Source organism: Lissotriton vulgaris, chromosome 5 (assembly GCF_964263255.1).
Source record: "Lissotriton vulgaris chromosome 5, aLisVul1.2, whole genome shotgun sequence".
In the NCBI taxonomy this organism is placed as follows: Eukaryota; Metazoa; Chordata; class Amphibia; order Caudata; family Salamandridae; genus Lissotriton; species Lissotriton vulgaris.
The window spans coordinates 1677974684-1678001777 of NC_141693.1; the positions used below are offsets into that span (position 1 = coordinate 1677974684).

At 45.1% G+C, this 27094-nt stretch overlaps 1 protein-coding gene across 2 annotated transcripts in view; it reads right to left on the reverse strand.

Annotated features, from left to right (window-relative positions):
- The window catches only part of MAP3K3 (mitogen-activated protein kinase kinase kinase 3), a 1347292-nt gene that overhangs the window by 39421 nt on the left and 1280777 nt on the right, over positions 1-27094 (reverse strand). The window lies entirely within an intron of this gene.

Genomic DNA, 27094 nt, shown 5'->3' on the forward strand with positions numbered 1-27094 from the left:
CATCTCTGGCGATGGGTTCTCCAGTTTGAGATGCCATGACCATGTGTCCTTTTCTCTCTGCTACGCATAAAGGATCTTTATCAAAGAGAGTGTCAGTTTTTCTTTTTTGTCTTTGTCGAACGAGTACCCAGCCTCCTCTTCCAATGGCGCTCTCGCAAGCTTATTGCTGCTTGTCTACGTATATCTTCATCTTCTCCTTTCAGTGTGCATCAGTAGTACGGAGCTTTCATATGCTCACTCGCCTTTCGGCAGTCCACTGAGGAAGTTTGTCTCAGATTGCTCGACCAAACACGTGGATGGCTGGACTCTAACTAGTCGTGAAGTGAGGGGTTTAGCGATAGGCTCCCAGGACCTGGCACAGTGATTGACACAAGTCGAATCCTTCTGCGAATGCTCTTTGAACAGTTCTCCTGTGAGTGCCCATAAATCTTGCAGCAACACCATTGGCTTGAAGCCATAGCGGTGTGATTAATTGGTGTTCTGCACCCATCTGGGTCAGGAACTATTGACATTCTTTGCTGGTGAACAGAGGGCTACAGTCGTACTTTATTGTTTGAGGAATGCCCCACATTGCGAAAATGTCATCCAATAAAGATATTACCTTTTTGTGGCATGTGGACGAGATGATTTTGACTAATGAAAAACTAGAGAATTTGTCAAGGAGTACCATTATGTTTTGTCTATCAGCTAGCAGTCCAAAGAAGTCAATAGAAACCCTATCCTAGAATTGAGCAGGGAGATCTGATATGGTTATGGGATGATGTGTGGTTTTTAAAAAGAGGCATTGATATTAATGGCACTTTGTTTTAGCACCTCCTCAACTCTCTTATCAAGCTTAGGAAACCACACTATGTCTCTCAAGGCTATTTTGTTGGCAAATACACCACAACGGTCTTTATGAGCAAGTTTGATGGCAATGTGTCTCAGGCTTATTGATCCTCAGAGAATAATTCCTTCTCGATTGACAGCCAATTCTTCTTGGACATTGTGAAACTTTTGAAGATCTTCTGATATACCTCCTTTTTTGTTCTTTACTTTTCAGGTTAGAGGGTTAATCAGTTGTTTGACCAGAGCCATGGGGTCATCAGACATGGTGGCAGATGCAATTTCATCAAGGCACAGCGCTGAGGGGGTACTGCATTGTAATATGAAAGTGAGATATTCCTCTGCTCCCAAGGACCTGGAGGCAGTAACTAGCAGAGTTGTCTGCGAGTAGTAGTCTACAGGATTCAGTGCCTTTTCTGGCTTGTGAGTGATTGTGTAGTTGCACTCTTAAAGCTGCAGCGCCCAGGGTTTGATTTTTGGTGGCTTCTTGGCTTTGGGGTTCCAAAAATGTTCAATAGAGCCTGGTAATCAGTGAGGATTGTATAATTTTTGCCAAAAAGGAAAACATGGAAATGTGTACAGGCCCAGACAACTGCCAAACTCTTCTTTTCTAGTTGAGAATATGCTTGTTCAGAGACAAACTGCAGCTGAAATACTTAACAATGTGTCTCTGGGCATCGGGCAGATGATCCCAGCCCCACTGGGCTGGCATCAACTGTGACTTCAGTATGGCCTCTTTGATGCCTCTGAAACTTCTCTGAAACTTCTTTCACAGCCCTGTGACCAGTGAAACTTGATGTACTTTTTTGTCAATTTGTGCAATGGAGCACTGGTAGTGGCATCACGAATGTATCTAGTGCAGGCTTACGTCTTGAGAGGGCTTGGATTCTGAGATGGCTTTTACATTCTCCTTGTCAGGCATCATGCCATTTTCTGAGAATATGTTTCAGAAGAACTTGAGTTGTATCTTATGAAATTCACATGTATGGATGTTCAAAGTGAGATCAGCATTATTAAGTAGTTGACACTTTTAAGAGTGCCTTATCATGCTCTTTACTTGTGCTGTCGAAAATCAGGATGTCCTCACAGTAATTAAAGGCGTTTGATACAGGCTGGATAACTCTTCAAACTGCGATTTGGTTGACGCATGTCAACACATATGCATTACTGTCTTGTTGTCTCTTTTGTGCACTACAACGATGGGTAAAACTACTGGGGTGGGTCCAGTCAAGTGTTCTATAATGTCAAGTTTTAGGAGTGTTATTTCTTTTTCTATGCGTTTTTGTAGATGAAATGCAATTTGCCAATGCCTTTGGGCTACTGGGTGAATATCTTCAATTATGTGTAGTTGTACTTTGACAAGTTTTCATTTTCCCAATCCATGAAAAAACAATGGGAATTGAGGTGCTATGTCAGGGTCTGTGCTCAGAAGATAGTTGACAGAGATCAGCCCTGTGTCAGCTATTGTTGTGAAACTGAGAAGGCATGAACTGGGCGTTCTTCCCTTTAGGGAGCTTGAGTTTTTTTTCTCTTTGCGTTTCACCATCGTCGTGAAGGATCCTTGGCTTTGCAGGGGCTGAGAGGCAGCCCACGTGTGTACATTAAAGTCTGATTGGGCAAGAGTCGGTGTTGTTACCGGTTCTTTGAATTTGTCTTCAGGCATATTTGTTGATGGACGCTCTACTGTCAATGAGGAACGGTATGGAGCGACCGTCTGTTTTGAGTTCAATCACAGGGCACTTGGGCTTGGTTTCCTTTAATTTCACATGTCTTGCACTTTCGTGCTGATGATTGATGATGGATGTGCAAAGTAGGACTGCTGAGTCAAACTGCACACCGTCGTCAATATTGGTAAATATCATTCTCTCCTACTCAACAAAGAGGCAGAGGATTTACTGTTGGAACATGAAGAGGATCTCGTCCTAACGTTGGATTCAAACAGTAAGCACAGTATCACTGCATACCATGATAATCTCCTCATGGATACACTAAAGAGATGTGCCAGTATACCTGGGTTGCCCTTAGCCTACACCAGCACTTCTGACAGGTAAAACTAAGCTTTCAGATAGGCTAACCAAAGCTCCTAGAAATTCTCTAAATCCCATTCGATACAGCAGAGCTTTGTTGGGTGCCTCAAATCCATAAAAATCCCACCAAAGGCAAAAGCCTAAATTCTATAGATGCACATTGTGAGGACAGAATGAATGACCACACTTTTACAGATGCTACTCCATAATTTTTCTGTGATTTTCTGCGATTTACCTTCCCATGTCTTTCTCTCATACCAACCTCATCCTCACTGTACCATGTTCCCAATTAGATAGCATATAGTTATATAGCACAGAGGGGTTTACATCAGATTTTAAGTTTCTCTCTCCAGCTCACCATGGTTAAGGTGGCGTGTATGAACAAACAGCAAGCCCAATATTCACTCTTCATTTGTTTCAGCCCACAGGTCTTGTGGATATATATTTACTGCATCCAGCCGCCATTCAAATCACTTCAGAACTTGTTGATATAAAAACAAAAAACTCCCCACAAAAAAGGACGGTTCTTAGCGACAAACAGCAGCTCAGTGGGTTGTTGTTCATGTCATACTCAATGTATGTAAGCATATATTTGAGACCAGTTGATCGAAAACGCATTCCCCTGAGAGTCTTTGCGGGGATGCCGATCCGATCCACTGTCTGTTGATGAAGCTTCCACTCGTGAGTGGACATTGCTGTCCTGCTGAGAGTGTCTGCAAGAACGTTCTCTGTTCCCGGTACATGAACCGCCAGAAGATTGATTCTCTGTCGTATTGCCCATGCCCATAGCTCCTGGGCTTCCTGAGACAAAAGAGCTGATCTTGTCCCTCCCTGTTTGTTGACATAGTGCATACTTGTTGTATTGTCCGTGCGAACCAATACAGTGGCTCCTTGAATGATTGCGCGGAATTATTTGAGGGCAAGGAAGATGGCTCTCAGCTCCAACGTTTCTGCTGAGGGCTCCATTTGCCGCTGATTGTCAGCCCCTGAAGATGAGCTCCCCAGCCTTCGAGGGATGCGTCCATGGTGATCGTAAAGTTTGATGCATCCTGAAGGAACGCGCAGCCCTGTTGCAGATTCCTTTTTTGTATCCACCAGAGAAGGGAACCCCGAATGAGAGGAGTGATCTGGATGAGGTCCTCGAATGAACCCGAGACCTGCAGCCATTGTAAGCTGAGTTCTTCTTGAAGAGGCCTCATTCTGAGACGGCAATTCGGTATCAACGGAATGCAAGACGATACCATTCCCAGAAAGGATTTGAACCGTCGGACTGAAACTGAAACTGACTTTTTTGAAAGTAGATTCCGAGCCATGTCCTGTATTCTGACTTGTCTTTCGTCCGACACGAAGGCTTGGAGCAGCTGGGTGTCTAGGGTCGCTCCCAAGAAAGCTTGTCTTTGGGATGGTACCAACTTGGACTTGCTGACGTTGATGGAAAGGCCCAGAGATTGAAAGAGGGCTAGACACTGCTGTAAATGTTTGTCTGTGTCTGCGTAAGAACTGGCCTTATTAAGGCAGTCGTCCAAATATGGAAATATTTGTATTCCCTCCAGCCGGAGGTGTGCTGCTACCGGAGGCAGGACCTTTGTAAATACCCTGGGTGCCGAGCGCAGCCCAAAGGGAAGGTCCTTGAATTGATAATCCCTGCCAGCCACTCTGAATCGCAGGAACTTTCTGTGTCGAGGTAAGATGGGGATGTGGAAATACACATCTTGGAGATCCAAGGTGGCCATGTAGTCTCAAGCCGATAGAAGATGCAGTATTTCCTGTAGCCACAACATTCTGAACGTTAACTTCTTCAGATATTTGTAGGGCACGGAGATCCAGAATTGGACGCCATTCTCCGGACTTCTTCTTTACCAGAAAAAATCTGGAGTAGAATCCTGTTCCCCTCAGAGTTTGAGGAACCTTCTCGATTGCTCCTTTCTTCAACATCAAATTGATTTGGGCAAACAGCTCTTTTAGATGAGCTGGAGGTGGTCCCTTTTGGGGCAACGTTTGGAGGAAACTGTTCGAATTCGTGGGCATAGTCCTTGGCCACAATGTCCAGGACCCACCTGTCCGATGTTATTGATGACCATTTTGAGTAGAATTTTGATATTTGTCCTCCAATTTTTACATGAGATTGGGACAGTAGCTGGGGCAGGTGATAAGGCTCGCTGTCATTTATCCTTTCCGCAGTAGGCCGGTTTTCTCTTGTTCTGGGAATAATTATTGTTTCGTTGACAGTAGGATTGATAACGCTGAGTTTGGTAGCGTTGATTCCCCTGCCTGTAGGAGGACTGTTGCATATATCCGTCTCTGTTAGAGGACGATCCACGTCCTCTCTCTCCTCGAAAGGTCAGCTTACGAAATTGCAGGGTGCCCAAGGATTTACAGTTTCTGTATCCTTTTTGATTGTCTGCAGGGCTTCTTCCACTTGCGGACCAAACAGAAACTCTCCGTCATAAGGCATATCCAATACCTTTGTTTTCACTTCTTGACGGAACGAAGTGGAGCGCAGCCAAACTTGCCTACGCAGGACAGCAGCACCTGCCAATTGCCTGAAACCAGTTGAGGCCGCATCAACAGCAGAATGAATCATCTCAGCCGAGATCCTTTCACCTTCCTGCAAAATTTTTTGCGCTTCAGACTTAAAAGGTTCTGGAAGTAGGTTTATGTGTGGCGAGATATCCGACCACATTTGCAGGTCATATCTGCCCAGGATGGCCAATGAGTTAGCAGCTCCGACCGTGGTAGCTGCCATCGTTGATACACGCTTACCAATGGCATCCAGGCGCCTGCCGTCTCCATCCGCTGGGGCTGCGTTTGGAGATGAAGGGTTCCTAGATCTCTTTTGTGCAGCTTGAACGATGACTGAATCCAGTTTCGGTTGTCCTATAAGGCAAGCAGGGGACTTTTCAGGAGCCTTATACTTTTTATCAATCCTTGGCAGGACCGGAGGTATGGAAGCCGGGGTAGACATGACTTTAATACCCTCCTTCCAGATGAAATCTATGATAGGTATAGACTTCGCTTGCTTCCTTGGCAGGTCTTTAGAATCATATAGGAAGCATTCCTGTCTGTATGCTCCATGTGAATGTGGAAGCGCTTCGTAGCCCGCTCCATTAGAAGGTGGAATCCACCCACATCCACTGGAGGTGAATCCGAAGTAGCCGGAGGTGAAGGAGAAGGAGTTTGAACCTGGTAATTATCCCACTCCGACATCAAGGGCCGGTCATCGACTTCTCCTTCTTCTCTTTCTTCTTCGTCCGAAGAATGTTGTTCATCTGGCTGAATGAACGCTGCAGGTGGAGGAGATCTTGGAGGTCTGAAGTCAGGTATCGGCGTCTCTACCACATGTGTAGGAGGTACAGAGCCTGTTGACTCCGATGGCGGAAAACGCCTGTAATAGTCATCCAGCATGCATTGAAGGTTGGTAAGCAATGCTATTGGCACCTGAGCTGAGGGGACATTTGTCACAGGCGATGTCACTTGCTCAGGCGAATGCTGATCTTCTTGGTCGTCCTAATGATACTTAATGTTTAACTTGGAAGGACTTGTCGCCGTTCCAAATGTTTCCTCAATGACAGAGTCCTCCTCACTGTCCTCAGAATCCAGTAACTTGTCTGGAAACTGTAGGGGTATTTTTTGCGGTGAAATATGCAGAGGAGATAAAGGTTCTAAGGTAGAACTGCGTCTCTGAAGTAAAGACGCTTTTGGTGTCGACAGAAAAGCCGTAGACGGCGACCCCACTTGTAAAGTGGTACAGGAAGATAGCTGTGGCGTCGACGGGGGCCCCACCAAAGAGTTCGTTGACCTGGGTTTGGTGGTAGACGACGACAAGGTTGTCTTCAACGGTAGAGTTATCGTCATCGACAATGATGGCTCCGTCGACGGTGGTGTCTTCGTCGACGATGGTGTCTTCGTCGACGATGGTGTCTTCGTCGACGATGGTATCTTCGTCGCCGATGGTGTCCTCGTCGACGATGGTATCTTCGTCGACGATGGGGTCCTCGTCGACGATGTCTTCGTCGACGGAGTGGTAGTTGTCGACGAGCTCGTCGACAATGGTTTCTTTGTCGATGGAATAACAAGCGTCGACGATGATGTCGTCGACGGTATTGTCGACGGGATCTTCTTAAGTTTAGCCGTTGACGAGGCACCGACGACGGCAGAAGATGAAGACTCTGCCGTCGACGAGATAGGTCTAACAGTAACATAGACTATCGTCGGCGATGAAGACGCTGTCGACATAATCATCTCAGGTTTAGGGGAGGAATAAGTTACCGTAGACGTGGACGTAGCGTCGACGGAGATCTTCGTCGACGAAGGAGTCGAAGACCGCATCGTCGACGACCGCATCGTCAACGACAGGGTCTGTTTCTGAGGTAAAGTCTTCTCAGAAGATGTTTGAGGTAATTTCTTTGTAGATTTTCTTGGGCGTAGATGAACCACTTTTCTCCTTAACCTGGGGAGTAGCCTTAGATGTGGAAGGCCTTTCAGACCCCTTAGTAGGTTGTTGCTTCCTCACAACCTTTGCCCCAGGAGACTATAAAACCTCATCAGCAGCTCTCTTCCTAGAGGCTGAAGTAGACCCAGAGGCAATACTGCCTACCTCAGAAGCAGGATAGTCTGTATCCTTGAGCTTTTGTAGCCACAAAAGCAGGCGGCCCTCTCTGTCCCTGAGGGTCTTCTGAGGGAAGGTCCTACAAATCTTGCAGTCCTTTACTTGATATCAGGATACAGGCAGTAGATGCACTTCTTGTGGGGATCTTCTTTAAACAGCCAGAGCTTACCATAAGAGTCACACGGCCTGAATAAAGATTTCTTGGAAGAAGACATCTTCAAAACTAGATTCCACAAGGAAAATAGAGAAGTACTGAGCAGAGCTCAGGGAGACTCCCTTCACACGACGTGCAGTAGAAAATCTGAGAGCCTGAGCCTCTGGGGAGAACCTTCTGGTGGGTGCTGTTGCCTGATTGGCTGCAGTTTGGTCTATACAAAATGACTAGGATAGTCATGAGTGTAGAAGTGTTTTCTCCTGTGGCTTGGGCTACTTTACTTCCTGGTTGGGAATTACTGGTTTTTACTATGTTATTATGGCATATTATTGCTTTTTTATGTACCTTGGGACTCCCACTCCGACGACGGGGAATGATTCAGGCATGTGAATCTATGAAAGACACCCCTAATACTGGAGAATTAGAGCTCACCTATGGGGAGCGTCAGGCGAGAAGTATTGTGCATGCCCGCTGGTAGCCACCAGGTATCACTGTCAAGGTATTGTCCTGAACAGATTTGTGCTTAAAATGGTGGTAAACAGAACAGCTAAATGGGGCTTGAGTGAGATCTTATGAGGCCGGAAAGGGAGAAACCAATTCTTTAACCTATGTATTTTTTGTATCTCTTAAAAGTTACAAAGGAGCTCATGTTATCAATTCAATTCAAAGAAATGTATTCAGTTTCTATAAAAAGATAACCATAAAAGCACAATTCATAGGTCACACAAACAAATCCCACAATAATATCTATTACTATACACAAAAGCTAAAAAACATTTAAAAGTCATATCACAATTGATTTACGGGATTTAAAACATTCTTTAAAAAGGCAATAACAGAGGCAATAGTGAATACATTGTCCAGAAATTGCAACGCCAGGAATGCAGGGCGACATCGTCTCAGTCCCAGTTTTTTTAGCACAGGGATGATCCATCTTTTTGTAGATATAGTAAAATGTGCAAAAAAGCAGTATATGTATATACGACTGAGCAGACACGTCATCACACAGGCAGTTACATAGTGTTCTAGACCAGTCGTTTACCTCAGAGAAACTTAGAGATTTGTGCAAAATGTTCAGTCTAAAACGGGTTAGCAAAATCTGTCATAGTCTCTAGTGATTTACAAAATATATGGTTGTGTAGTTACAGAAGCCAAAGTAAGATGGTGCGCTATGACAGTAGTTTTCCCCATTTCAGTCATAGTTCTAGTTTTGCTCAGGAAAAGCATACAACTGCCATTAAGATCCTTCCTGGACACATCACACATAAAGTAGGGGTCATTATAGAATTCTGGGTGGCCTATTTGGAGTAGAAATGTTTTAACATATTCTAGCCATCTTATATGTTTGATCCCATCGGTTCCCAATGCATCCTTTAAAATGTACAGGGGCATAGTGAACCCTCCCCCCACCTCACCCCACCCCTTGCTTTAGAAAATACAGCAGGGGCTAAGTTCTTGATGGGCCTCTTCTGTCTGCAACTCTACAGACAAAGGCTTGGCTCATAATTAATGTGAAAAGGTGGGTGAGTGAATAAGTGAAGGAATGGGTGAATAGCTGGATGGATTAGTGAAAGTATGAATGGATGAGTGAAGGGGTGAATGGAAGGATGTGGGAAAGGATGGATAGATGAGTGAATGAGTGGAAGGATGGATGAGAGAAAGGGTAAATAAATAGATGTATGGGTGGAATGGTGGATGTATGGGTGGAATGGTGGGTGGAATGGTGGGTGGAAGGGTGGATGTAAGGGTGGAATGGTGGATGTATGGGTAAAAGGGTGGGTGGACGGATGAGTGAAAGGATGGATAGATGAGTGAAAGCGTGGATGGATAATGAGTGAAAGGGTGGATGGATAATGAGTGAAAGGGTGGGTGGATGGATAATGAGAGAAACGATGGATGCATGAGTGGAAGGATGGATGAGAGTACATAGATGTATGTACGGGTAGATGGATGGGTAAATGGGTGGATGGATCAGTGAAATGGTGGATGGATCAATGAAAGGGTGCATAATGGACGAGTCAATGGGTGGATGGATGAGAGAAATGATGGATAGATTGATGTATTGATAAGTGAAAGGGTGAATGAATTAATAGATAGATGGATAGATGAGTGAAAGGGTGGATGTGAGGATGAATGAGTGAGTGAGGAGGGTAGATGGACAAAAGGATGGATAGAAGAGTGAAAGGGTGGATGAGTGGTCAATGGATGGATTCATGAGTGGATGAGTAAATGGATGAGTGGGTGGATGGGTGAAGGGAGGATAGTAGGATGGGTGGCTAAGTGAAAGGGGAATGGAGAGAGAAAGGGAGGATGGATAGATGGATGAGTGAAAACATGGATGAATGATTGGCAGAATGGATGGGCAAATGTGTGCTTGGATGAGTGAAAAAAAGAACATAAAGATGGGTGAGTCAAAGAATTCATACATGAGTGAAAGGGAGGGTGGAGAGCAGGAAGAAAGGATGGATGAGTGAAAGGTTGAATGGGTGGACGGATGAGTGACTGGGTGGATGGATGAGTAAGTGAAAGGATGGCTGGATGGGTGAAAGGGTAAATGGTTGGATGGATGAGTGAATGGATGGATGAGTGGAAGAGTGGATGGATGAGTGAAAGGATTGCTTAGGTGAAAGGGTAAATGGTTGGATGGATGAGTGAATGGATGGATGGGTGGAAGAGTGGATGGATTAGTGAAAGGATGGATTGGGTGAAAGGATGGATTGGGTGAAAGGATGGATTGGGTGAAAGGATGGATGGATGAGTGAAAGGGTGGATGGAGGGATGGATGAGTGAAATGATGGATGGAAGGATAGATGATGGATAGGTTTGCAAACGGTTGAAAAGGTTTGGATATGGATGGGACACAGATGGAAGGACAGAATGAATGGTGAAAGAATTAATAGATGACAAAATGTACATGATAAATGGGGAGGGTTGAGAGCAGGAAGAAAGGATGGACGAGTGAAAGGTTGAATGGGTGGACGGATGAGTGACTGGGTGGATGGATGAGTAAGTGAAAGGATGGCTGGATGGGTGAAAGGGTAAATGGTTGGATGGATGAGTGAATGGATGGATGAGTGGAAGAGTGGATGGATGAGTGAAAGGATAGCTTGGGTGAAAGGGTAAATGGTTGGATGGATGAGTGAATGGATGGATGGGTGGAAGAGTGGATGGATTAGTGAAAGGATGGATTGGGTGAAAGGATGGATTAGGTTAAAGGATGGATTGGGTGAAAGGATGGATGGATGAGTGAAAGGGTGGATGGAGGGATGGATGACTGAAATGATGGATGGAAGGATAGATGATGGATAGGTTTGCAAACGGTTGAAAAGGTTTGGATATGGATGGGACACAGATGGAAGGACAGAATGAATGGTGAAAGAATTAATAGATTTATTTATTTAAAATATTTGTAGAGCGCGGCTGTCACCTGGCAGGTATCCTGGCGCTGGTTGCTAATTCCTGGGTTTTTAGACGGGGGGGTAGAACTGTGGCAGGCGGGCTTAGAGGGGAGGAGGAAAGAGCCATGTTTTGATTCGTTTCCTGAAGGGTAGGAGATGAGGGATTTGGCGAATGTCTGCAGGCAGACTGTTCCATAGCTTGGCTGCCGCTACTCTGAACGATCTTCCTCCAGTCCTGGCCTTCTTATATCTAGGCACTTTCACAAGGCAGGCGGTTGTAGACCTAAGTGTTCTGGTGGGGGAGTACCACGAGATGACAAAATGTACATGATAAATGGGGAGGGTTGATGACTTACTTTGCTCTCTTGGTGCCATAAGAGCTGTAGTTCAGAGTGGGAGGTATTTAAATTATCTGGCTACTCCCTTGCCTATGTGTTACTATTCTGTATTCTATGTGTGCTCATGTGTGGGATCTATACATCATGCATATGACATTTTGCGTCACATCCAACTGCTACTTGAATGCAAAGCCCCCATAAGCAAAGTCAGGTTCCATATTTTAAGTTCCACTTAATGAAACACCCATAATGTGTTCCCTATAGTGGGTTCATCACAGAAATCATCCCTTTAGTTCACTTATGCATGGTGCTTTACATCTTACAATTTATTTATTTATTTATTAAGGAGTTTGTGAGATTGGGTTCTCAGCACTTGCGGTATTAAAGACTAAGTACCGTTCAAGACTGGATGTGGAGCACAACCTGAGGATGGCAGTAGCAAAAATCCACCCACAGATTGATAGTCTAAATGTGGCTAAACGCCGGCACACCTGTCACATTCTTGTTGGTGGTGTTATTATTAATCTATGTCCTGTGTAAAACAAAGCATCCTAGTAAAAAGAATTTGCGCACATTTTATCTTGGAAAATTATGTTTTGAGCTGTGTAATACGCTTCTGTCATTTCACCACACCCACTCACAAACCTGCAGTTTACTAAATACTCTTATTGTGTTGAACATTATTTGCCGGATATGGCCCGTAATATGCGCATGGTAGTCGATCATGGGGTGTACCAGATTCCAGAAATTTCCGTCAGGTGGCGCCAGTCCGGAGACATCGACGGACAGGTGAGCCAAACCGGGTGTTGTGCCTATATTGGATGGCGTGAGACAAACGGGTAGCAACATCGCTAATGCTTGAGTGGTTTCTCACTCTTTATGTTTTATTTGATGCTTCCAATGGCAATACGCTCTTAAGCAAATGCGGACCGTTTATTGTCACTGTCGGAGACAGCCCAATTCAATTCATATTCTTTCGCTGTCCATACGCTTGATAACGGCACTTTGAACTAACTAGTGTGGTTGCCGATTCCCGTCTTCACCATATCACTGTTTAACCATAATAGCATACTGTTCATGGGCATAAAGAATTCCATTGTTTAAGCATCAATGATACTTTATTGTTCCCACGTTATGAGACAAACACGACTCTAGTTTACTAGTGGATGGCTCCAAACATATTAGACATTGACCCATAGTGAACACCTTTTCTCAGACTAATGAGGTGCCCCCATTTACATCTACAGTGGCGATATAGATACACACAATGAAAATAGGGAGTTCTGATTCACGGTAGATCAGATTAATCAATTCGATGACATCTTCCAGAATATGATTAATTATAACCCAACCAGAAATGTTTTTTGATTGTCTTCTCATTTTAATACAGAGCGGTGCTCCTCTATACCTGAGCTGCAGCCAGGTGGGGTGAAGCGCCATCACCACAACTAATGGGTGAGTGGCCATGATATCCTGCAGTAGTACCATTATGTCATGCAGTAGTATCAAGAACGAATCTTTACATGATGTTCTAAGTTTTGACCACATCATTGTATTGTGTATTTGTCTGCAAATATGTTAATGTCTATTTGTTTTTTATGTGTCTCCTGTGTCTTCGTCTCCTCAACATGATGTGACAATAGTCTGTGGTGGAAATACATAACCTGGAATTTGCAGGTGACATTTTAATACTTCACATTATATAGCAGTAGCTAACATCGGGTCCTGAAGAAAGCATTGGCAATTTGCCATTGGAATGCTGAAACATGTCGAACATCATTGCTCACAGATATGTTAAATCTGTTTTTGCACGTTACTTTTAGATTTGGAAAAACTGAGAGATAACATTAAAGATAAACATCTACTCAGTTTTATCCAATTTTAATTTTGCACATATACTCCTTTTTTTGCACTGCTTATTCAGTCGCCACTTATATTTATACCACCTATCATTGAAATACATCATGCAAACGGTTCTAACACAGCCTCGAAAACACCAGTAGGCGGTGTCCTTTGTCTCCTGGGCAAGGAGAACCCATATGATGTCAAAAAGGGCGGTACAGAGCGGCTACTGATGGGAAAAATCACCCATGCCCTCGAGCTTTAGTTTACACATATATTGTTGTCACACTTGGTTGCACATTTGGGTCTCCACTTTATCAACTTATTGTTTTTCCGTGTTGAGGTTCTGTTTTTCACAGTGAGTTTCACTCCCTCTGACTCCTAGATATAATCGTTGTTATGGTAGGTGGTGGGGGGCCCAACATCTAAAAACATTCAGCTGGGGGGGCTCAACCTAAAAAAGTTCGAAGACCTCTGGCCTAAAGGAACGACGTTGACGCTTAGACCAAACGTGGGATTATCTCCCGCTCTGCTCAGTATCAATTTTACTAGGTGAGGGGTTTTAAATGCCTAACCATCCCACTCTCCTTACCCTCTTAAACTCATCAAATAACTTCTCAGTGAAACCCGACCTAGTACCACGCCAATGTAGGGACTTGTTCCTTAGAATCTCCCAAGTTTCTACCGTCCCGTCTTCCCGTAGCAGCTGGCCGTGGATCCAGATATGTGATGTGTTGTTCCCTCTTATTTTCATGTGCATGATTAGAATTTATAGGTGGTGGGATAAGTGTGGGCTTGGTCAAAACTGGTAGGATAGTAAGTGGATGAACCTCAATGTTAACAGGAGAAATTTTTCTGATTGTGTTAGATGACACATGTCTTATTACGTTATGGGTAACTGGGGCAGAGTTAATATTATTTGGCCTTATGCTATTGATTTGATGGTCATGATTGCTCGTGTAGGCGGGCATATGCATGCCCTCCAGCACTAGGGGCTGAGGTTTATCCCGACGTTTAGCTAAGGTTACCTCCATTGTGCCTATTCTAAATGTCAAGCTAATTAGGCTCTCTCTAATTAACGAATCTAGAGCTTCCAGTTTTATTTTTAACTTTTCAACCTCACTCTGTGCGCGCATGTTAGAGCTAACTAGTGATTTTTCCCAGTTTTCAGTTTTATCAGTTGATATGGGCATTGCCTTTTTAAGGGCCATTTTACGGGCTTTAGGAGAGCACCTCCTAATCAACAGGCCTGGTTCCTCAGTGGTTGTTGTTGCATATCGTACTCGCTGCCAGAAATATGGTCCGAAAGGTTTGCCGAGCAACCATTTACACCCAAGGTGCTTCTATGTACTTCAATTGGGTTAGAACTAACTTCCACTACGTCATCCTCATCCATTCCAGGATTTAAAGCTTCTTCCACCGTTATAATCTGCCGTTCTATGGCACCCACAACTCCAGTAAGGTAACTATGTGGGGACTGGGGGGACTGCTCCCCTGATTTAGCTAACTTTTTATTCTAGGTACTCGCTATTTTTCTCTTACCCATGCTGTCAATATCGCAAGAAAAAATAGAATGTATACAAAAAGTAAGATACAGCATTAAAGGGTTTAACTAGAACAAGAGATTGAAATATCTAATTATAATACTGATCAGTACACTTCACACCCCGAACAGATTCTCCAAGCAGATGGGCGGTGAAAAGATCAAATATTTACGATATCCTTATTCTGATTTCTCATTGTCTGAATTGGCATCAAGTCACAGTACCTTAATGCGTAAGTGAAATAGCTGTGGCCCAGCACAGCCTCTGTCGGTCTTTGAAGGGCCCTGGCCTAGTCCGGAAACGCCCCGTGCGTCCCGCGCTGCGGGACCGTTGCCGAGTTTTTAAAGCCCCTCCAGGGGCGAGGGCTAATGTGCTGCGTGCGTGTCACGATTGCCAGGGGCAGGGCAGCGTCACAGGTTTCTTCCTCCTTCGTTTTGCTCATATTATCAATACAACAGATGAGGCAAAATTAAGTGGGGTGAGGGCAATCTTCATGTTTGTTAGTGGACTCATTGCATACATCAGAAAGAAAAGTGTTAACGTTGCAACGTTGTTGATGTAGAGCTGGAGTGCTTTTCTGAGTAAGTGGTGGGCATTATTAAAAGTGGAGTAAAACAAAGGTTAGTCACTGGATTTTAAAACAAGCAATGCAGAATCTAAATCTTCCCAGAGGACATTTGAGGAGTTCAAGTAATGTGTGTGATTGAGTCCATCATGAACTTCGATGCCAAGTTAGAAATATTTGATGGAGAGTTGTTAAACAGAGTTCTGTGGATTTCCTTTGCAGTCTTCTTAGACAAGCTGTAGGACGAAATGTCCATTGTTTGCCAGATGCATAGAGACTGGGGTATGCAGACTCTTGATATGGAGGGTCTACAGGCTCTCCACAAGAAAATAGAGAAATTATGGCAATAGGGATGGAACAGGAATATTGATTCTGAAGTCCATGGAGGAGAGGGAAATATTTTTTAGGTAAACATTCAAGCAGAAGAGGGTGATTTTCTGGGAGAAGCAACATATTTAATTTCCACCAGGCTCAGCTCGGAGTACAACAACTGGGAAGAAGTTTGGTTTTAACCAGGTCTAGGAGTCTTAATCCTTTTTAGATGGTCCCAGCAGGTTTTGGTTTGGTAAGGTGATGTTTGCTGTATCTGTCCTCTACTAAGTGTAGGTCTCCCTATGGGACAGTTTGTGGGTGGGCATGGACATGACTCTCAGAGGGTTTCCAAAGCATTGTCCTATATTGGGGTTTACAGACCCTTGCTCAACTCCATGTCATCCAACAACAGTGATTTGTCTTTGCATTATGTTTTGTCAAATATAGTAAAATGGTATGGAAATTAAATTATTAACAAGTTAGAGAATACATTTACATAACACAACAGTGGGACATCTAAAAGCGCAGCGGTTGCGCCCCATGCGCGCCGAAGGTGCGCCAAAGGTAAGCCCGTCTGCGCCCGTCCGCGCCTGGACCGCGCCCAGTGCCTTGCCCCCTGGTCCTCGCAAATTCCACTCCTCCCGCATAACGTATGACGCCGCTACCCTCTCTGCCCTTAACCCGGGACGCACACCACAATGCTGCGAGGCTGCCCCAGGACACACCCATGGCCCATTCACCTGCCACTCCTGCAAGTTCGCCTGCACCAGGACCGACTCCAAATCCACTACCTCCAAACACAGCTCCAACTCCAACCACCTGAAGTGCATCCTGCTGAATACCCGCTCTGTCCACAGACACGCCACTGAACTCTGGGACCTTCTCGACACTGCATCGCCGGACGTCGCCTTCCTTACAGAAACCTGGATGAACGCTTCATCAGCGCCCAACATCGCCATAGCCATCCCGGACGCTTACAAGATCATTCGAAAAGACCGCACCAACCAAACAGGAGGAGGCATCGCCATCGTCCATAAGAACACAATCCGAATCACGACCAGCTCCAACGATAACCTCGCGACCGCCGAACACCTTCATTTCCAGATCCACACCGACCCCAGGACCACACTTAGAGGCACCCTCATCTACAGACCACCAGGAACCCGCACACAATTCAACGAAGACGTCTCAGACTTCATCAGCCCACATGCCCTCACCTCCGAGAACTACATTCTACTGGGAGACCTCAACTTCCACCTGGAAAAGAAAAACGACAGCAACACCACCACCCTTCTGGACAACCTGGCCAATCTCGGACTCAAACAACTTGTTGACACCCCCACCCACCTTGCCGGACACACGCTCAACCCTATATTCACCTCCAGCAAACACATCTCCTTCGATCACACCACAGCTCTCCATTGGACGGACCACAACTGCGTTCACTTCAGCTACAAAAAGACCACGACCCACAACCCCCCACAACCTATTCCTCAAAGATACTGGAACAAAATCACCAACGACCAACTCTTCACATCGCTAAACCAAAACCCTCCTGCCATATCATCGGACCCAAACCAAGCCGCCACCAAACTCACACAATGGATCACCCACAGCGCTGACGCATTAGCACCTGTGAAAAACCATCAGATCAAACAAGGTACCAAAAAGGCCTCCTGGTTCAACGACGACCTTAAAAAATCCAAGAAGTTATGTCGTACCCTCGAGAAAACCTGGAGAAAAAACCCAACCTCTGACAACCTGACCACCTTCAAGGACGCCGCCCGCAAACACCACCAATTGATCCGATCCACCAAGAAATCAGCATTCAAGAATCGACTCGACAACAACGCCCACAACAGCAAGGAACTATTCAACATCGTCAAAGAATTCACCAACCCCACCGCCCGCACCAACAACATCACTCCCTCCCAAGACCTCTGCGACTCTTTATCCTCTTTCTTCCAAAACAAAATCGCCGACATACATAACAGCTTTGAAAACCAATCATATGAACAGCCCACTCCTCCCACCTCCGAACCAAAACAGCACTCTCACAACCTTTTCGCCTGGAACCCAATCACCACTGAAGACACCATCCGCCTGATGAACTCCATTCACTCAGGATCGCCAACCGACCCATGTCCCCACCACATCTTCAACAAAGCAGACTCCATCATCGCACCCCATCTCCGCGACGTCATCAACTGTTCCTTCAACTCTGCTACCTTCCCGGAAAGCTGGAAACCTGCCGAACTCAGCGCCCTTCTGAAGAAACCCACAGCAGACCCCTCAGAACTTAAGAACTACCGCCCCATCTCACTCCTCCCATTCCCTGCCAAAGTCATTGAGAAAGCCGTCAATAGTCAGCTCGCCGCCTTCCTTGAATCCAACAATTCCCTCGACCCCTCACAGTCCGGCTTCCGAGCCAAACATAGCACCGAAACCGCCCTCATCGCAGCTACAGACGACATCCGAACGTTACTGGACAACGGAGAAACAGTTGCCCTCATCCTACGCGACCTCTCCGCCGCCTTCGACACAGTATGTCATAGCACACTCATACAACGCCTCAACAACGTCGGTATACAAGGGAAAGCTTTGGACTGGATCATCTCATTCCTCGCCGGACGAACCCAGAGAGTCCGCCTCCCCCCATTCAAATCAGAGCCCACCGAAGTCATCTGTGGTGTACCACAAGGATCTTCACTCAGCCCCACCCTCTTCAACGTATACGAGTCCCCTCGCATCCATCACGCATCAATACAACCTCAACATCATCTCTTACGCAGACGACACCCAGCTGATCCTCTCCCTCACCAAACATTGCTGTCTATATTCTTTCCTTTGGTAACCTTTTCGTGGCCAGTCCATTCAGGTTGTTTGCGGCTTGCTATGTATTTTCTATCCTGAAGTGTTCCGCCAATAAAAATGTATTTAATTTTAAACATAGAGAGTTATGTACAGGGGCATAGAGTACATAGAGTACATAGAGAGTTAATCAGTTCAAATAATAGGATTGGTGTATCATCAAGTTAAATTGACATAATATGGAGCAGGGACTTGTTAGCAGCTCATTCTGTAAAATCTTGTGAATCCGACAGCACACCACTTCCAAGTCACTTTACCAGGAAAGTATTTACAGTTGCTGCTCTTGAAAGTTTTGATTTTGAAGACAGCTCTTCTTTGTCTGGAACATTCATCACACATGATACTGGCAGGGGGCTTTTTCAAGATTGTACCAATGAAGTAGCTGCTGGAAAACATGCCGTGTCAGCTGTAGTCATAAACAAACAATCTGCAAATTTTAACCCAACTGTCTTTCCAACATGTGCAAAATCACTACAAGCCATCATCACGTGCCAGTCTACCACAAAGTTTCAAAGTAGCTGAGGACATGGATCTTCTTCCTGATGCTGCAGTCCGATAAGCTGATTTAACTGAATTCATTATATCGCTTATTCGGTGAGGACTGAAGGATGAAGAAAAGCAAGTTCCTCAGAGGGCTGGAATTCATGCTCTAATCTCCCAGAATACAGTCCCACTGAAGGACGTTGTGTTTTCACCAGTAATACCATCTCCAGTCACAAACTAGGCAATGGTATACGCAGCTCTAAAACATTTCTAAAATGTACGTGCTCAGCTTGAAGACCAGCCTATCCTGCCAATTGCCTGCGATGAAGGTGTTTACCGTATTGTAGCTGACATTTTTATGAGCTATCCAGTAGAATTTGATGATCTTTAACCAATGAGGGGTGTGGCCACATGACAAAACTTGTGTTATGGTGTGCAGGAAGTTACATCAGTGGATGTGGCATAGAAAATGCACTTATTGAGGCTGAAATCTTTGGAAGCAAAACCGTCCAGTCAGTATATAGCAGAACTCATTATGTTCGTTTGTTACAAGGTATGCTCATTTATATCTTAGGCTATAGAAACATTGCGTTGGAATGCTTTCTGAACAAGAATGACAAATTCAGTTGTACACATCTTATCTCAGAAGTGAACAAGGCACAGGGTGCCCATCATTCAAAAGACAAAATGAAAAAGCCAGGCCTTCATTGTTCAATACAAAATCAGAAAATCTGAAAACCAAGTTTGTAGAGTTTGTCAAAGAATGCGAAGAAAAATCAGAACTTTGCAAGAACTGGGGAAATGTTTTACACATGATCGCGAAAGTGAAAAACTTGGTACATGCTTATCAGGAAGGTGATTGGGAGATGAACGTGAAGACTGAGAAGTCACTGATTACTGTATTTTGCAAATTCTATTGTATAAACTACATGAAATATGGGTCCTGGTATTTGGAAAGAGTGAAAATGCTAGGGGATGAAAAACCATACCACTACAGAAAAATCATCTAAAGACATTTTTGTGGGGGATAAGAGACAGAGAAGGTTCAATGCTGTGGCTCCAGATATGAACTGAACAGATGACCCAGAGATCACAGAAAAGCTCCAGGGAATTGTTGGTCAGACACATAAAAGTGGATATGTTGCTTGACGGCACCTAGTTTACCATGAAGTACTTACTATTTGCAATATTTTCAGAGAGATGACAAATTCAAAATTAAAAGACCATCTTGAAACTGATTCTCACTACAAACTTGTGGGAAAGAGAGGGGAACATTTTAATAAACATGTTGACAGTCTTCTTCATTTCATGTAGCAGCAAGGAAACCCCTCTGAAATGACTGAGCCTGTGCAACTACACAACTTTGTGACCAAACAATATGTGGATAATGATATAAAGATACTTCTACTAGATGTCCTCGAACATGGATCAAAACTATACGCAGAACTGTAGAAGGAGAGATTTGTATTGAAAGAGAAAAAGCTGTTTGATATAATCACTAAAGCTAAACGTCCACGCTTTAATTGCCATAGTAAGTTTCTTTCAACCAGCCACCACAAAACAGGTTACAAAAAAAAAACTTACGCAAACAAGAGAGATGGATGTAGCAAAAGAAAGGGGTGAATTTATCAAGGATCTTCTTCCAACAAACACATTATTTGATGGAGATGGTGCAACCAAACCAGTGAAACATAAACTTGTACAAGAACTCGAAATAAAACTTTCAAATGAAGAATTTCAATTCGAAAAGCTGTCCTCATTGAAAACTGCTGTTGTTGTGGACTATATGTCACAATTGCCAATGGTCAAGATTTCATCCATCCAAAACTTCGAAGAAGCTGTTCAGACTGTTCAACGGATATCAAAGTCAGTGTGCACCTTGCAAGACCTGCACAGTCTTTGACAGTTATCTTGAAGTATCTGTCAAAGAATGTGAGACTTTAAAGACATAGAAAAATACCTTGTGCTTGTGTGGAAAACTAGTTCTGGCTGTCACACTTCGGTACAGTGAGTTCAAGAGAACAGTCCCGCTAAGTGACCTTCCACCGGCATCATATTCTGTGTGTGGACACATCAAAAGAGCTTTCCAGTTGTTCAGAAAATGTGTAAATGTTTTGGATCATGCATATGTAGAGAAAGATATGTTTTCATTTGGTTGGGAAGATATTGATGGGGTGCTAAACCAACAACATTTCCAAAGTCTCTACCCACAGAAATTAGATGTACATGTACCTGCAACACCTGTGTTACAAAAAGATGTCCCTGTCGATATGCTCTTCTCATATGTTCAATATTCTACAAATGTACCATGAGCGCTTGCCGAAACAAATAAATAAAGTGAACTATGAAAATATGTCTAAAACAGGGGTGATAAACATTTTTTTTTATGTTCCGATCATTTCTCAATGACAGCTGCCATTTTGGAAACTGGCTAAAGGGTTGCTCTGAGCAGGTATTTTCTGTTTCTATAAGGCTACTTGACCCCAAATCCTATGTTATGACACCAAAATGAAGTATATAGGACTCATGGTTCCTGAAATGGTACATCATCACTGCAACACATCTGCCATTTTTAAAAAGGCTGTCCAAAAAAAAAATCAGCCCAGATCAGAATTGTCTACACAAGCTGAATTACCGCTCTAATGATCCAAAAACCCAAATCAAAAATCTCTGGACAACAATTATTTTGCGAGATATATATTAGGGGGCGGGATTGTATGTGAAAAACTAGGGCCCTGAAAGGGAAACAGCCTTGACCAGAAATCTCTTCACAGAGCGAGAAGGATGGGCGGGTCAGAAGGGAATCTGCAGATAGACAGAGTCTCTACCACATAAGGTGTTCCAGAAGGTAAGTAACTTGTGCATCTGATAGAGACTTCAGGCTGCAGATTCCTTACCTAAGAAGAGATACCCACGCAGTACCTGCCCGGAGGTGGGCCTGCGAAACCATCTCACACAAAAAAAATCTGCAGGATGGATAGAGCAAAATAACCATCCTGATGGACCCAACTGTCCAGGCAGTAGTGCTTAATGAACATCTACAGAATAGCCTGCATTGCTGCCTGGCAGATGTCCAGGACAAACACGTGCTAACGCAGTACCCTCAGCCTTAGCTCTGCTGGAATGAGCATGCAAACCCTCTAGGGGTTGCTTCTTGGCCAGTGCGTAGCAGATTTTAATGCAGAGCATGATCCATCAGGAGATGGTCCGTGTCTGCAAGGCCTTCCCCTTCTTTGCTCTGACATACCCCACAAATAGTTGGTTATCCACTCAGAACTCCTTTTGTGCAGTCAAGGTAGAACAACAACACTCTTTTTGGGTCCAGTCAATAGGAGTCCCTCCTCTTCCTTCGAGGGATGGGGAGGAGCAGGCCTACATAAAAGAGAGTGATCACTTTTGGCAGAAATGAAGCTGTAGTGCGAAGCACCATCTTATCTGGAAAGATGGTTGCGTATGGAGGATTGGCTGACAAAGCCTGGAGCTCACTGACCCACCGGGCAGATGTAATCACAACTCAGAAGGCCATCTTGATGGTAAGGAGCCTGAAAGGACAGTTAGTAAAGGCGTCAAAGGGAGCGCACATTAGAGATGTAAGTATGAGATTGAGGTCCCACTGAGGTATGATAAAGAGTGAAGGTGGAAACATATGTTGGAGACCTTTGAAAACCCTATTTACAACAGGGGATTTAAAGAGGGATAGCTGAACTGGCAATTGCAGAAAGACCGAAATGGCAGAAAGATAGCCCTTTAAGATACCCAACGCAGAGCCATGCTGGGCAAGAGAAAGAATGAACAGAAGTGCCTGACAAAGGGGAGCAGAAACAAGGTGAACTTGCTTTTCTGCACATCATGCAACAAACTTGCCTCAGTGGCAGGCGGATAACGTCTTGGTGGAGGTATGACTGGCTGCTAGGATCATATTGGAGACTTCAGGCGGAAAGTCAAAAGCTGTCAATTGTCGCCTCAATCTTCACGCAATGTGGGGAGTTGACAGGTCCGGGTGGAGAACCCTCCCCTGCTGCTGTGAAAGAAGATCCTCACGAAGGGGCAGGCTACTTGGAAGACCGATGGCCATGTTCAACAGCTCAAGATACTAAATTCTCTGAGCCACCAGGATGACTTGGGCCCCTTGAGAACTCAGACATTTTATCGGAGGCATAACTAATTGCTATAAGCACTAGACAACAGTGATTTGTTGTATATATTACTTCATATATTTAAGAAATAAGAAAAGCACTTCTTTACATGTAATGGCATGTAACCTATGTAATAGTGTGAACAAGTGCTCATGAAATAGTGAACGGCGCAAGTGACATGTGAGGTGCAAGTAAATACAAGGTAATTTAAATGGGTATCCTCGAGAGACGGGTGCCGTAAATTTCGCTGTAAAAGTCAACAGCGTTTAAGCCTATAGAAATGTTAGGAAATCATCAGGACCAGGTTACAATTACTTACACAACAGTGCTGTGGGGGAGAAAATAAAGACACTCTGTGGTGGACCAAGATATAGGAAAGGCCATAATGGCAAGGTAATGAGCCAAAGATAGAAAGCAATGACAGTTAGAACGCAGCAGATAAAAGTGTTAGTAGGAAAATACAGCGTGTCTAGGCTCAGAGAGAAAAGGTGAGGGCAGGTAGCAGGGTGCAAGAAAAGAGCTAGGGCCCCAAAATGGAGGTGGGTAAACACTGGTAGAAGAAGGCACTAGTTGGCAGCGAGTGAGCTAAGTAGTCTCTGGCCGATAGTTCTAGATACCCAACTATAAAGCTTAAAAACGGGGAAGGAGACATAAGTGTTGCCAGGGGAGGAAACACTTACCGGTAAGATATCGGGCAAGGACCACTCAGAAATGTAGGTCCAGATGGAGAAAATGGCAGCCAGATACAGGCGTAAAACATGTGCATGTCAAGGGAGGAAAGGGAGGATTAGAAGGGGCATGAGAATGTGCCCAGGGAGTGATTGAGAAGAAGGCACTGAGACTTACACCGATTGTGGTAGAGTGCGTCCTGGTCCAGAAGTCTGGGCCAGAAGATGTGGAGTGTATCCAGAAAAGGGGATAAGCCAGCAATGATCTGGCGGAAACTGCTTCTGTGCAGGACAGCGCAGTAATTAGGAGCGTAAAACCTATTCCACCTGATTGCGAATGGGTGAACCATTAACACAAACACAGAATTGTGCCGGACATGAAAGTGATTAGCAAGCAGGGCGTTATGAAAACTTATAGTCTGGTGTTGTAGAGGTGTAATTCCTATACTAATTGCTGGCAGTCTACAAATGGAATAATCCAAGGGTAGGGGAGCGAAGGTCTGGTGATACTGCTTCAGAGTAAAGCAGCGTTGTTAACAGGAGCGTCAAGGCACATCCATCTAGCTCAAAATTGAGGGAAATATTACAGCGAGCACGGAGTTGTGCCGGGGGTGAGTAAATGATTAGGTGAATGACTAGGCGAGCGAGGCGGCGTGTGTGTGGAAGAAGGGGTAGCCATCCAAAGTAAGTAGCTGACACCTTGTGCATGGAATGAATCTTCAGGACGCATGCAGTGTCTGCGTGAGTCCGGCAGCTACACATAGGCCGTGAAGGGTGAAAATTAAATGCCTGTAGCCGTGGTCACATGGTGCGCGTGAGGCGCGGCCACGTAAAAGGCTAGACCGGCAACCCACTCGTACAGGAAGTTAATAAACGGGGGAAAGAAGAAAGAAAAGAAGAGTATAAAAAGATCGTAGCCATATATCAAATTACAGGTAGTAATTTCGAAAATGGGCAATTTGTTATACTTTGTGAACCAATATGACTACTGAAATTAAACATAGAGGGTACAATTTAGAAACGGTAGATGATTCTATTACAGGACCGGAGGCTTCAGATTATGCTTCTCAATCTTTACTGCAATAAACACAGCAGCCAATGAAAATGTATATTTTCATAAGAAACAGTAAAACAAACTACATTTACCATGAGTACACATGAGTATAGGCACGCCCCCATAGTCCATAAGAACGCCTTGCGTGCTCCCATCAACCTCTTTCTTTGCTGCTCACAGCAAGAGTTAAGTAGACCTTTTTAATGGTCCCCTCACTCTGCTTTGCATGGGGATGTTAATGATCGATTTCTATATGCTTGTATATTAATGGATCGATTTCTATAAATGATCGTATCTTTTATAGCACATTGTTGAAAATAAATTCATGTATTGAATAGTTATCACGTTGTGTAGAAAAGTTACTTTGGTGCATAGGGGAGTGCTTCGTGCCTCGCTCCGCGCTTTTCAGATTGTTGTTGGGCTCGCGCTCTATAGCGCGTTGAATTTACGGTCTCTGACCGGCAGGGAGCCGGTCGCTTTGATCAGAGGAGTCCTTTACCGGCAGCGCGGCTTTGCGCGCGTTGGGCTTCCCTGGTACGTCCTTTCACGCAGGACCGAGTGGCTCACAGCCGACGCGCGCGCCCAAACGCTACCAATTGGGCTTCTTTTTGGTATGATTTTGGTCGCGTTTTGGCTGCGCGACTCGGCACGATTTCCCCAGCATACTTGAGCGCATTTCCAGTGCGTTCTACAACACCAGCAGGCTCCCTGTGAGATCGCCTGGGAACAGGTTGTAAAATAGAGGCCTGTAGAATGTGCACACACTCTTAGAACTGTTTGGGCCAAGGTCACTGACCTGTTGGAGTACAGCTTTGCTGAGGGGGTTTTGGTAACGTTGACAAGTCAATAGTGTGCTTTGGGCTGACCCCCCCCATTACCCCTCCTGTCTGTGGAAAGTAGGGTATTATCCCTGTGTGAGAATTTATAATTACTCCTTTGCATTATGGAAGAGTGGGCCCAAGACCCTGAAGAGCACTATGGAGGAGAGGAGGAAATTGGTGATGGACAGCAGGAGGCTGTTTTAGAGGACAACATTGTTGAAGCCTTAGATGCTTCAGTCCAGGCTTCAGTAAACAAAGCCTTGGAAACTTAAGTTCCCCAAACTGTACAGGAGGCACTGGCTGTGGCCCTACGCCCTATTAGGAAACAACTAGAGGGCTTTGCTAAGCGTCATGGGTATGACAAAAAGAAGAAACAGAAGACAGGAGAATCTTCATCTACCGCCAGAAGCTTGAATACCCAGAAAGAATGGCCACATTCCCAAACACTGGCAGCCTTGCCAGCGACAGGTATGACAGAACACGCCTACCCAGGCGGGAAGGCGAAAGCTAAGCACCCTTCTCCGGTGGATACGGATAAGACTACCACCAACACGGACACTGGCACTGATACCTCGGAGGAGCCACCCCCTCCTCCTAAAAATGCCAAGGTTGCACCCAAAGCTTCGGCAGAGCAGGTCAACACTCCTTTCACATTTGTTCCCTCAGACATTGTGCACCCCCGGTCCTCGAACTGGATTCCGCCGCCTGCAGTGTCGGATTATCTCCACGAAAACCTGGGGAAAAGTTTCTCTAGAGAAGTCCGCAATCGGTTAAAATCAGAGTGTCCACGTCCGGACCTGCCAGACAACGTGGCAGAAACTCCGGAGATCGATGCCAGCATGCTCACCTTCCTGAAGAAATTCTTTAAAGACCCCAAATGGGGGTTGGACCGTGCTTGGCGAGGTTGCCAAGATAAAATGCTCGACGCTGTGGGTCCCCTAGCGAAAATACTAGAGATGGCTTTGGCAGCCAAGGAAGAGGCGAAACCAGTCGACCCGGACATTTTGGCAGGCTGGACCCAGCGCGCTATCTGCCTCATTGGCAATGCAAACTGTGCGATCTCCTCTGAGAGACGCAAGTCCTTGCTCCTGAGAATGAACAGTAACCTGGCTGAGTTGGCAGAGGCAGAGCCAGGTCCACTGGCTGGTGGTCACTTGTTCGGTGATCGGTTCGTCAAGGATGTTTCGAAATACGTTGGGACATTCACCGCACTGGACAAGGCACAGAGCGGTATCAAAAGAGCACTTACCCAGGGTGTTTTCAAGAGGGCCGGGCGAGGCGGGGGCCGCTCGTCAGGCTGAGGTTTTCAGCAAGGCTCCCAGCGCGGCGACTACGGTCGCGGAAGAGGAGAGTGGGACTCCACCCGTGGAGGTACCTTTTACCCGTCCCGCAGACACTTCAACAAAGGTCGTTTCCAATCGGGAAACAACAGGGCGAATTTCAAGTC